We start from the raw sequence: 12,441 nt of genomic DNA on the forward strand, positions 1-12,441 counted from the left end.
ACAGGTGGGAGTCAGTGTTAAGGAACTCAGGAGAGATTTGGGTACTGTCATACCTTCAGGTTTAGTGCAAGGAAGGACTGACCCAAACAGGAGTCAGAGGTTTAGTTCCCTTAGCATTATGCCCTCCGGGTTCCACAGTGGTGGTGGGGTTGAAATGAAAGGATTTCCTCACCTCGAAATATGTCAAGAAAGTAGATCAACGTTAAATGCTTTGCCACAAATAATAGTAATATCCATAAAGTAGGTGGGAGGAGGAGACTTTGAGAGGTGATGGATAATTTTCTGACCTTGATGGTGGTGATGTTTTTGCGGGTGTTTATCTATCCCCAAACTCACCAAGGCATTTATATGAACCATTAGCAGCCTTTTAATGCACACCTCAATAAAGAGACAAAGAGAATAAAATGAGCCAGAAGAAACAGGAACACATTTAAGGCAAAATTCCGCCCTCTGTTGACGCAAAAAAAACAGGGTGGCACCTTCACAACATTAAGTGGCCTGCAGAAAATGCAGACCCCAACTGTCTGGTTGTAGGTCAAGTTTTCTCGCCACTGGATTGCACCACCGCACCACCTCCTTTCCTGTGGCTTGGAAATTCTGATCATTCAACCCAGGGCTAAAGGCCTGGGGAAAAGCAGGAGAAAGTGAGGGCAAGGTCGCGGGGTGGCAGCTACTCCCTCCCTCCTCTGACTAATAGACACTTAATTTCTCCGCCTGGAGCAAGGTTTGAACTATCCCGTTTAATTTTAGACATATGTCTGTATGTTTTTTCCCTCCCTCATTGAATCACTAAGTAAAATGATATCACCGAGTTTTGAGGGCGAAAGGGAGAGAGAGGGGAACAAAAAAGGAAATATCCCAAAGAAAAAAATTTCACTATTTTCACTTCAAATGCTCCATTCATCCCCGATGGCCAGTGAGAACTCCAGGAGTCAAGGCTTCCTCCGTAAATAAAGGCTTGCAACCGTGCGCACGAACACCAACCAGACCTGACTTCCTTTTATTCTCTCGGAAAAGCAGGCGAGCGCCACCGAGGCGGGCACGTGTGCGCCCGCAGGTCCTCCCTGAAAAGCGGAGCTCCGTCCCCCAGTGCAGAGTCACCGGAGCCCACCCTTTCAAAGACCCATTTTGAAAGCAGCCGGCAGCTTAAAAGGCTACTCAGAAGTCCTTCGCGGGGCCTCGCGGGCTGCAGGATCGACGCCGTGCGCTGAGTCCCCGCGGGGCTGCGCAGACCTGGGGACTGCTCTGCAGCCTGGTGGCGAGTCCAGCCCCCCGCCAGTGCAGCCCTTGACTGCTCCAGGCCGGGGCGCCCGGAGCCTAGAGGGGCGAGCCTGACAGCCCAGGATCAGCTCTGCCACCAACAGCGGTGTAGCAAGGCTGCCCGAGGGATCGCCAGACATCTTACTGAGCTTTCAGTCTTCTTTTAAGTTCACTTACTTCAAAGTTTTCCATTTGAAGCTGCTGAGAGAGCCTGATAGATGCAAGAGAAGAAAAGAGCAGTGAGGAAAAGGAAAACACTTCGAGACAAAAAGAAAAGAAACTCAAACAACTGAAAAGAACCAAGAGCTTCACTACCCCCTTCACTGACCTACCACATTCTAACTACAGTAAAAGAGCTAATTCCGTGAAAGAAGGAGGTCTTGGTCTTACCAGGAACGGAGATAAACCAAACCAGAGGAATTAAGAGGTAAATCACCAACGGAACTGCGGTGACCTTCCCCCTTAGTAGCTTTTTTAGGTTGACAAGTAAATGTGCAAATTACTAACTTGGGAGAAAGCACTCCAAAGAATTCACGTCCCCAATATCATTGCTGAATCCCCCCCCACAGCAGGTTGGCAAAACCAAAAGAAAAGAAACTCAAACAAAAGTCCAGAGAAATTAGGTCACTTACTTATGTAAACCAAAACCAAAACCCAGAGAGATTAGGTCACTTACCTATGTGAACACAGCCACTCTACCTGGAAATAAATAAGTAAATACATAAATAAACAAATACAGAAAGAAAACGGAAAAGCTGGCCATGATGGAGTTCTAACCTAGCACACTAAAGGATTGGAGCAGTTACGCAGATCCACAGACTGTTGTCCAGATAACATGGCCCTGTTGAGTAAATGAGATCATTATACTAGTCATCAACTCAGCCAACAAAGAAACAGCATCTATCAAATTCAAAGCCCACATAAAGCTCTATGGCAAAAATTCTAAGAAATCAAACAGGGTCCTAAAAACTCAGCTCAGGCAATTTTTTGTGCAGTAGACAAGTAGTACGGGCAATCACAGGTAGAGAGGAATGGATAGAAACCAGTTGGGAGAAAAGTTGGAGTTACAGTAAGACAAAAATGATGGTCATCATCATTTTTGTGATGCTTGTGAAGTAGCTGTCATCTGCAATGGAGAGCACTGACCCAGAATCCCAGTGCTACCATCTCTTTAGCGAGTGGCCTTGGGCACATCAGTTACCCACTCAGTTCCTCAGATTCATTCAGCAATAAAGTTAGCATGAAGATTAAAATAAATGTGTGCAAAATGCATAGAACAGTGCTTCAAACATTTCATGTACTGAATAAATGCCTGCTATTCCTTTCAAAAGTTCTGCTGTGTTTTGTATTTATAACCTCATTGAGTTCAGGAGAAGGTTTTGAGGAAACTGAGGCACAGAGAGTTTATGCCACCTGCTCAAGTTAATTCATCTAGCAAACAAGGAACTAAGGTCTAGACCTGGGGCAGTCTAACTTGGGCTCATTCTCTTTATAACTTGACAACATCACTTCTGAGGACTCAAATCAGAATGCAAGTTTTAATTTGACTCAGTGCTTACAAACACTTCATTAATCCTTCCCTTGTGTAGGTATCTGCTAGATATTGTGAATGCACAAAAGGCAACAGAGTTCCCAGCCTGGCTTTATATATATATAATCATATTCCTGTGACAACTAAAGATTTTAAAAAATGTATTCTAGTATTAGTTTCCATAGTGCTCTAATACCAACCTTTATTTTTTTTCAAACAAATTCTAAACTTAAGCTCAATTCTCTCTCTGTCACTGGTTTTTCTATATAGCCTTTGAAGTAAGCCAAAGGCATTATAAGAAAGACTCAAAGGAGGGGAAGTTAGCTACTCAAAATCATTTAAATAAACCTCCCGTACAATCCAAAGATTTATTTATAACATCCCCAAAGTATTCTTGAATACCACCAGAGATAAATCTAACTTCATTTGGGAAAGCAGCTCTTTCTGCAAGTCCACCTCCCTGATATTTCTTCTGATGTGATAGTGTAAATTCCACACACAATTCTACTTCAGTCAGCTGTGATATACAAAATATGTTGATCTGTTTAATTATGACTTTTAAAAAATTTTACCCTCCACATTTTGCTTCTCTCAAATATCTTTCATATGCAAGATCTTTCCCCAGAGAATATGATTTTTAAACACATCCCAATAACTGTCAATGAGATCTCAAGTGTGTCTGTGACCATCTTAAAAATGCCAGCCAGATGCAAAACTTTTGCTCTCACCAGGGCCTGATAGCTGAACTATTTCGATATTCCACTCTCATGAATGTTGTCTGAGTTTGCATTAGCTTTCCTCCACCTTGGGAAGGGAGAATTTGGTGCCAGCAGCAATATTGTTAGTTCATCTGCATCTCTGTTGGGGACAGGAGAAGCAGGTAATTAATTGTTTCTCTTCTGTGTTAGGCAGTCGGCTTTCTTTGGAAAAGTTGGGCATTCCTCATCCAGCGATGGTTTCTGCAATTAAAGCTATCCACAGCCAGGAGTTTGATTAATAGCTAGGAGGTTTCTCCTTTGCTGACAAATGAGAAAAAGAGAAATCAGATAGAGAGAAGCCGAATGCATTTGCTTAGCACAGGTCCCAGCGAATGTTCTTTCCAAAGAAAGAACAGCAGTAATTTCCTAGGGACTGGGGGCGGGGGAAATCTCATAAAAGTATGAAAAGTAATGGATCCAAAAGCCAGATGTGCCTGCTCCTCAGGAGCTGAGCAGAAAGGCCTGACATTGGTGATCTTTGGAGTGGGAGAGCATTGTCATTCACGTGGCACCGATGGGAAAATAAGGCCCAGAAAGGGACCTGACTTTCCAAGGTCATATCACCTGCCAAGAAGATCAAGGGCAGCTGCAGCCAAACTTTTTCACAAAGTCATAAAGACACTTTGCTCAGGGCAGAAGGCAGAAATGGAACAGTTGGGCCCAACTATTAAAATGGGACAGACTAAAGTCCTGGGAAAAGACTGAAGTTCAGACCCCATCTAACCTTATCTCCACGGCATCACAGCTGCCTGTAGCAGTAGGTATATTTAGTGACCTAGAATAATATCCGTAAGACACAAATCAGCTACTTTATAAATTCTGTTCAGGATTCCTAGTTTTTCTCTCTGCGACTGTCCTGAATAGTTAACATCTCCTGCCTCCTTAGAGATTGGAAGACAGTGATCTTCTTCCCCAGCTTTGGGGCATTCTTCTCTCCTGACTAAGCATTCCAAGTCCACAGAGCCTCTCCTCAAAGTGCCTGGAGAGGATGGAGGTGGGGCAGGAGGACTGAGAATAGCAGGCCAGTGATGGAAGACTGTGCACCCAGGGGCTCCGCTGTCAGCATCAAGGCAGCACAGCAAGGAAACGAGGAAGCAGAAGCTGCAAAGCTACGGGAGGCAGGTGAGAATGTTGAGGGCTCTTCCAGACAGACAGCCAGAGTCAGGAGATGGTGAACATGACTATGCTGTCACTTAGGCCAAGGCAAAAGGCAAATCAGGGACTTGGACCAGCAGAGGTCCCACTCCCACTGAATTCCCATGAACCCCAGCTCATTGCACTCATTGCAAAAGAAGGTTTTTGACAGTCCTGGGCTGTACTCACAGGTGGAATTTTTAGGTTTGATGGTCCGGCCCTCTGAGAGTAAGGCCCAAAACGTGGTGGATGCAGAGACTCTCCTGGGTTAAAGGCTGGCAGGTCAATAATACTTCTGTAAGTGTCAGCCTAAGCATCTCAATCTTTTTTCTCATCTGTGAAGTGAGTTTTGGTAATGACTAAATAATATGAAATACGCAGAACTTAGGACAATTCTTGATAGACTCAATAATAAAAATCATAGCCAATAGTGGCAGCAATATCTAATGCTACTAAAATAACAAATGTTATAATAATGATAAATTAAAAGGTTATGAATTCATAACAAAACCTGCCTGTGTGGTATGCACAGTTGTTGGCAGAGAGGAATGAGAAATTCCAAACTATAGTCTATGGCTCAATCCAGCTTACCACCTGTTTTTGTAGAATCCTTGAACTAAGAATATGTTTTACATTTTTAAATGGTTGGGAAGAATAAAGGAAAAAATATGGTATGTGAAGCATATTCTAAATTCAGATATTAGTATCCATAAATAAAATTTTACTAGAGCATAGTCTACCCAATTACTTGCATTATGTCTGTGACTGCTTGTATGCAACAGTGTAAGTAGTGGCAACAGAGACTGCAATACCTTCAAGCCTTAGATTTCCCCTTTATAAAGAAAGTTTGCTGGCCCCTGGATTAGATCCTCCTCTCTTGCCTGCTACCTACCAACTCTTCTAAGCTCAGTGCAGCCCTGGCCTCCTGGCCTTATTGGCTGTGCAAAGGAGTTCTGCTAGCTCTGGATGTACACTGCACCCACCGGGCACTGTGTCTGCATCCTCTGACATGGGGACAGTGATAATTCTCCATGTGGATGTGGAATGATTGACAACGATCTCCAACTCCCCACAGGGAGCTGAAATCACTATTTTTCCCCAGAGTGTGTCTTCCTCCTCCCCTGTGCAAACGCACGTGCTATTTGCAAAGTCCTAACAATTCAAGTCATAATGGAAGGGAATCTCACCCATTTTATTGCCATAGTTACCGAGATTGCAAGTTTAGATGCTGTATTAGCAGTAAGTGCACGGTAATAATAGAAGTCAGGGAGGAGGGGACGAGAAGAATTCTGGCTCCTGTTTCTCCCTACAGCATCCTTCAGGGCAAATATACCAGAGACAGTTTGCATTAAATTGCAAAGTTGGAGATTTTCTATCTTTTTTTTTTCAAATCCAAATAATTGCTTTAAAATATCTTGTCTTTCCCTGACTGGTTAACCCTCATGGAGCCCACCTTATCCTGAAACAATGAAAAGGAGGTTAAAAGAAAAATAAGTGGCTAGGGTTACTATGGAAACCAAAGTGGAAGGCAAGTGAAAGTCAATCTAAGGTTTAAATGCATATGAAGCAGATGTATGTGTGCGGACATATTTGCATATAGATATCTATCTCTCCTCCTCTCTGCTATCTATAATGTGTTCTTCCTTCGGGCCCCACTTTGGGACCCTCCCCCTCCATCAAGGTTGTCCTGACAACTTCAAGCTCCAGTAATCTCTCTCTTCTAGAACTCTATTTGAACTTTAGTTTGGACACAGAATTGACCTCTTAATACACATTGCCCTGATAAGAATTCGTTAAAACCTGTGAAGCCTCTGAGTAATAGTATATGCTGCCTTGTTTCTGTACCTTCGTTCTTGCTCTGTGTGCCACCTGCAATGTCCTGCCCACTCCCTTCTTCTGGTTATCTCTTATTATGTGCTAAATCTCCATGTAGACAGCAGTTTCTCTGCAGGACTTTCTCCATCCCTTTGGGTTTTTCCATCTCCCCATACTGTTTTAGGGACACCTCTTCATTGCTCCCTGAAGCCCACATGCTTCTATCACACTGAGCTGTAATAGCTGCTTCCAGGATTACGCACCCCCTCCAGACCCTGAAACATAGGCAGGCAGGGGCTGTGCTTTACTTTGTATATCCTCTTTGCTAATGAATAAATACTAGAATAAATAATTCAAATCATACAACCCAGGTCAAAACACCCATTTCCATATGCCAAGAACAGTTGCTAAATGTTATTATTATTGTTTCTAATTATTATGATTATCTTCAAGAGTTCATTGTACAAATCCCCATGTTGATTCTGAGAGGAGTCTGGATGTATTAGGCAGGTGCGGGAAGGAAGAAGAGAGTGGGTGAGGATGGGAGAAATCATACATATGAAAAAAATGGTTAGAGGACCCTGGAACTTCTGGCTCAGATAAGATGTTTTTAAATCGTGTTTCCCTGAAATCACTTCTGAGAAGTGTCTTGAGACAGAACATTTTCTGCAGGGCAGGTGCAGGAGCAACAAATAATAGTTATGCAGCAGAATTGTGTTTCATAAGCAAAGACATGCAGAGCTTTATAGCTGCTCAATATTAGCAAAGGCTGCCATATGAGAAAGTGAGTCCTGCAGCATAGGAGGCATCCAAGCGAGAGTTGCGTGAGCGGGCACCCAGGGACGTTAGGCAATGAAAGTTTTGGTGTATGTTTAAACTATTGCAAAGAGGAAATTGAAGTTTGAGGTGGTGGTTGCCAGAAGTGATTAAGGAATGTTTAGGATCAAGTGAGAGAAGCCAAAATTATAGCTTTTAGACTGAGCACAGGTATCAGCTGTTCTGCTTTAGCAGTGTTTCTGCAGGAATGGAGGCATGGAAGGTTTGACGTAGAAAGTGACATGATCATTGATATCGTTGCTTTTTTTTTTTTTTTTGAGGATCACTCTATTGACTCTGAACACAATGGAATAAAGAGGGACAAGCCTGAAACACATTTTGCAGCTGTTACATTAGCCAAGTGATAGAGGCGTGAATAAAGGCAGAGGCAGCAGGGGTGATGGAGAGCAGGGGTTTTAGGGACACAGCATCAAAGCAGAAGAGACAGGCTGCATCCACAGGTCCTTCCTAGCAGGTCCCACTCACCGTCTGCTGCCCCTCTGTCTGCCCTCCTAGCAAACAAGCCAGGCTTCCCTGTCTGCAAGAGCAGGCTGAGCCTGTCAGCGGGCCTCGAAGGTTGCAGTCACCTTGAGTGGATTCCCCACGCAGCTCAGGGAGAAGCAAAGCCTTTCCTCTGCTGCTCTGTCAGCTCCACTTTGCATCAAAACTGCTTTGTATGTCACCAAGTTATTAAAGTTGCGGATTGCAGTGCTGTGTCAGGTAATGTTGTGCTGAAACTGGGTCAGCAAGGGCTGCCTCTCAGGCAAGATAGGGGCTCCTGGTGTCCCCACTTGCCAGCCCTGGTTGCAAGATACCTTGGCTGCCTCTCCCAGGCAGCTTGGAGAGGAGGACATTATGACCCCATTGCCTGGTCTTTCTATTCAGCAGCTCTGGTGGTAAATAATTCCCCACATAAAGATTTTAAAGGGGCTCCTCTGCTCTCTTGGTCACTCTTTGCACTCATGGGGGTGGCAAGGTCTGGCTTTTTCAAGTCTCTTTTCAATCTTTCCTTTTTACAGATAGAATAGCTATCAGCAGTGAGAAGTCAGCTGTTTGAAATCTTGGGCATCCAGGGTTCCTTTCTGCTGTTCCATGCAGCCCAGGGGACAAAGTGGGAGCAGATGGGGGCACAAACAGAAGTATGGTCAGGCAGAGTGAGAAAAAAAAATCTACACCAAACTCCCCTGAAGAAGAAATGGTTACACAGCAAGGGAGACACAGACATAAATTGGGGGTCAAAGAAGGAAGAAGTTTCTCATGGCATGTTCAAAGACAGAATGGGCAACTCTGATTCAGTTCTATTCAACTCAATCCAATGCATATTTATTGAACACCTACTACATGGCAGTTGGGATACACTATGAACAAAGAAGAGAACATAAGGATCCCTGTCCTCATGGAGTTTATATTCTAACAGGGAGAGAAAGATAAGTAAATAAGTTAAATAGTATAAATTACATACATTTACTATAATCTGGGGGGAAAATTATAGTTGAAAACCTATGGAATGCCTATGGAGGGAGAGAGAAAGAGAGTCAGATAAGCAGAAGAAGAGAGAGAGAAGGGCGCAGAGAAATGCCAAGGGTTGGGGTTGTAGGTTTTATAGAAGATGGCTGGGATAGGCCTCATCAAATAAGTGATATTTAAACAAAGAAAACAAAGAAGGTAAGAGAGGTAACAAGTATATTAGCTGAAGGAAGTGTGTTCCACAGAGTGAAGAAATATTTCAAAGTTCCCAGTGGGCCATAGTGTGTCCATCAGGCCCAGGGCAGAGCCAAGGGGACACAGGTTGGAGCCACATTGGTAATAGAAAGGATGGTAGGAAATGAAGTTGGGAGAGGTCAGGAAGAGCATTATAGTTCCACATAAGGACTCTAACTTTCACCAATGTTGATATATGCTGTTAGAAGATCATGAGCTATTAGAAATAGAAAAACATATAGAAGAATATTCTAGAATAGCAGTTCTCAACTGGGGAAGATTTATATCTCTCAGGAGACACTTGACAATGTCTGGGACATTTTTGGTTTTTGCAGCTGGGACAGGTGTGTCACTAGCCCTGAGTGAATAGAATTCAGGGGTGAACAGGACCACAAAGAATTATCCAAATACGCATAGTGCTGAGTCTGAGCAACCCTGCTCCAGCAGAGAGTCAAACTTCAGTGACTGGCAGTGGCTGGCATGCCCCATGAACAAAACTTACCATCATTTTTATGAGGTGCCAGCAAGCCATCTTATCCATCAGTTACAGGAGGCACGGTGTCTGTGGTCCATGATGCTTTTTAGAGGATCATAGTATATTTTAATGTTCTTTATGTCAAAAGAAAAAAAAATAGTTGTTGCTGCATAATATTCCCCTTTATACCAATGCAGTGATATAATATGGTTGTTTGTTTGTTTAATGGAGGAAGAAACCCATAAAGTTAAATGTGCCTAGGGCTCCAGAATTCTTAATATGACCTGGAAACCCAGCAGCCATGTTGGGTTTTGAACATGAGACTCCTCTACTTTCTTGAGCCCTCCATCCATCAGGTGGGTTCCCAGGCCTAAAGAATTCAACCTTGCCATCTGTTCTTTCCAGGTGAGCAGAGTTAGATAACTTACTAGTAAGTTCAGACAAATGGTAGACATTGTCATGGAATCACAGAAGGAAGCTGGAGGGGACTTCAAAGCTGGGCTTCTCCAGCCACTTCATTTTTTAAGATGAGGGAAACTGAGGCCAAGACAGGGGGAGTGAACTGCATTGTACCAGAGTCAGAACATGGGGGATCATCTCAGGCCTCCTTTTACCAGCGTCATTCTTGAATCTCACATTTGATTTACACCAATTTCCTCAATGTGCCGCCCATGATAAATGATGGGAAAATAAACCAAAGCCCCTCATGTCATTCTTTGTAATTTTGTAACACTTTTCAGTTTTCAAAGCTCTTCAATACATTGTTTCTCTCAACCTTTACAACCATGCTGTGAGACAGAGAGAAGGCAACTCTTATCATATTGATTTCTTGTATGCAAAAACGGGGACTCAAGGGGCCCACATGACTTGCTACAGAGATAATAAAAAGATAGAGCCACAGAACAGAATTTCAAGCCCTTGACTTCTCTTTCAGGACTGTCTCCCAAGCCATCACTTTTTATTATTCTCAATATGTCACATGGTACCTAGTACATACTTTGCATCCTACTTTGCATTCAATAAATGCTTATGGAATGAATAGTTGAACCATTCTGTTTCTTAGATTAAATTGTGTTCTTAGAAACAAGACAACCCATGTGATAAAAGCCTGATACATCTTAGTCAGATGGTACCGGTCTTATCCGCAGAAGTGTCAGCAAAGAATGGCGGGTGGAGAGGCCTTGCAATTTTATGTTCACTTTCAAAAAAATCCCATTATACTTTATTTTTTCCCCTGTGTCATTTTCATAAGTATGAAAAAATAAGTAGAAGTATAAGGAAATAAAATGAAAGATGATACTGTGTCAAGTCTCCAAATTGTCCAGGAATTACTGCTTGAGAGAGCCAAATAAACTAGATTACTCTGCTGACTTGCCTGCCTCTCTGTACTTGCTTTCATACTCCAGACTGGAGCCATTTAACCCTGTGCTTACACTTGGAAACAAGTCTGGTGTCTCCTGCACAGACATGTAATAGGTCCCAGATCAGCAGCTCTGAGCCTCTGCAGCAAATCAGGATGTGGGGCCCAGTCTGATCTGCTCCTACTCTGTGGGTTGCTGGCTGATGGCTTGTGCTTTTGCCCTCATCTTGTGGCCTGATTATGGGAATTGGTCTCTCTCCTCATTAATTTACTCAATACAAACTTAGAATGACCAACTATCATTTGTCCTTATCACTTCTTCCACATAGTAGCAAATATATATTGAACATCTATTATTTGTTGGCCATTGTTTCTGTTGATTAGAAATTTAAGAGAAAAAAAAAGATATAGCTACCTTTCTACAAGTTCAAAGATGAGATTGATGTTCAAGACGTGGACCATTAAATAAACATATCTACAAAGTAAGGTGATTAAACCTATAAACATAACCCAGACAAAATCATAGAGGACAGATAGTGGGGTAGGATTGATGCTGTTTGGAGCAATGGGGTGATTGGAGAAGGCTTTACCAAAGATGCCAAGAGTGAGTCAGGAAAGTCACTTTAGCAGGTGGAAAATGGCATAAGCAAAGTCAGACATGTCAGACCCATGTCACTTCTCAGAAAAGTAGGAAAATCCAATAATAAATCCCAGCCCTGAGCGCTTGTGATGAGTGAGGCAATGGCTTAGGTATTGTACACCTGCCATCCCACCAAATCCTCCCTTCATCTCTGAGAATACCTGACTATTTAAAAGAAGAAGCTCTTGTGATGGAGACACAGGTGACTTAGATTGCATAGCTAATAAAATGAGCTAGTAATAAACAGTGTCCATCCCTAAGCCCCTCTCTCAGACTCTACCTTGCTGCCCCTCATTTGGTTGATGGAGAGAACAGGGCTTGAGGGTGAATTCCAATGCCCTCAAATCACACAGCTGCGACTTGGTCTGAAACTAGATCCACAGCCGTGTTCTTCCCACTGCCCCACACTGTCGTTCTGCACAGGAACTCACTAAAGAGATTTTGGGTAGAGACAGAAGTGTTTTTCTTTGTTTTGTTTTGTTTTTCCACAAGTCAGTGACAAGAACTGAGCTCTGCAGCCTCGAAAAAGAATGTTATAGTTAAATAATGTTACCCTTATGGTGTGAATAGATATATCAATACAAATTGCCTCTGAGTCTTTTGCATCATGAAAGGGAAAATGTGCTCAGCCAGAGGAGTTTTGGGGAAAAATGAAAGGGAAAGAAAAAATAATGGGCTGATGGAAAAGGAAACAGAAGTCCTTTGGGATTGAAATAGGAAAATAAAGGCAGTGGATCTGAGGTTGAAGCAGAGCAAGCCCAGGAGTGGAGGGAGAGGGTAGGCAAAAGCTAGGGATGTACAAGATGCTAGAAATAAAGAAGACAGCCAAGACTGCTCTTGTATAGAGAGGCAAACAGAACACACTTTAGTGAAGAGAGCTTTGTCGGAAACCCACAGAGGAGAAATGGGGAGGGGTATTGTAAGAAATTAATGGAGGGAAAAGCAAAGTGT

General features: G+C 43.0%; 1 long non-coding RNA gene across 1 annotated transcript; it reads right to left on the bottom strand.

Moving 5' to 3' along the window:
• Positions 1-371: 371 nt before the first annotated feature.
• Positions 372-8,029, bottom strand: LOC308642285. The gene is made up of 4 exons (XR_014020520.1): positions 7,801-8,029; positions 4,873-5,018; positions 1,937-1,959; positions 372-1,471 (listed from the first exon to the last, which is right to left on the bottom strand). It is a non-coding gene; the product is annotated as an uncharacterized lncRNA (long non-coding RNA).
• Positions 8,030-12,441: the final 4,412 nt, after the last annotated feature.

The sequence above is a fragment of the Spermophilus citellus genome, assembly GCF_964194105.1.
Source record: "Spermophilus citellus genome assembly, chromosome: 2".
NCBI classification, from domain to species: Eukaryota; Metazoa; Chordata; class Mammalia; order Rodentia; family Sciuridae; genus Spermophilus; species Spermophilus citellus.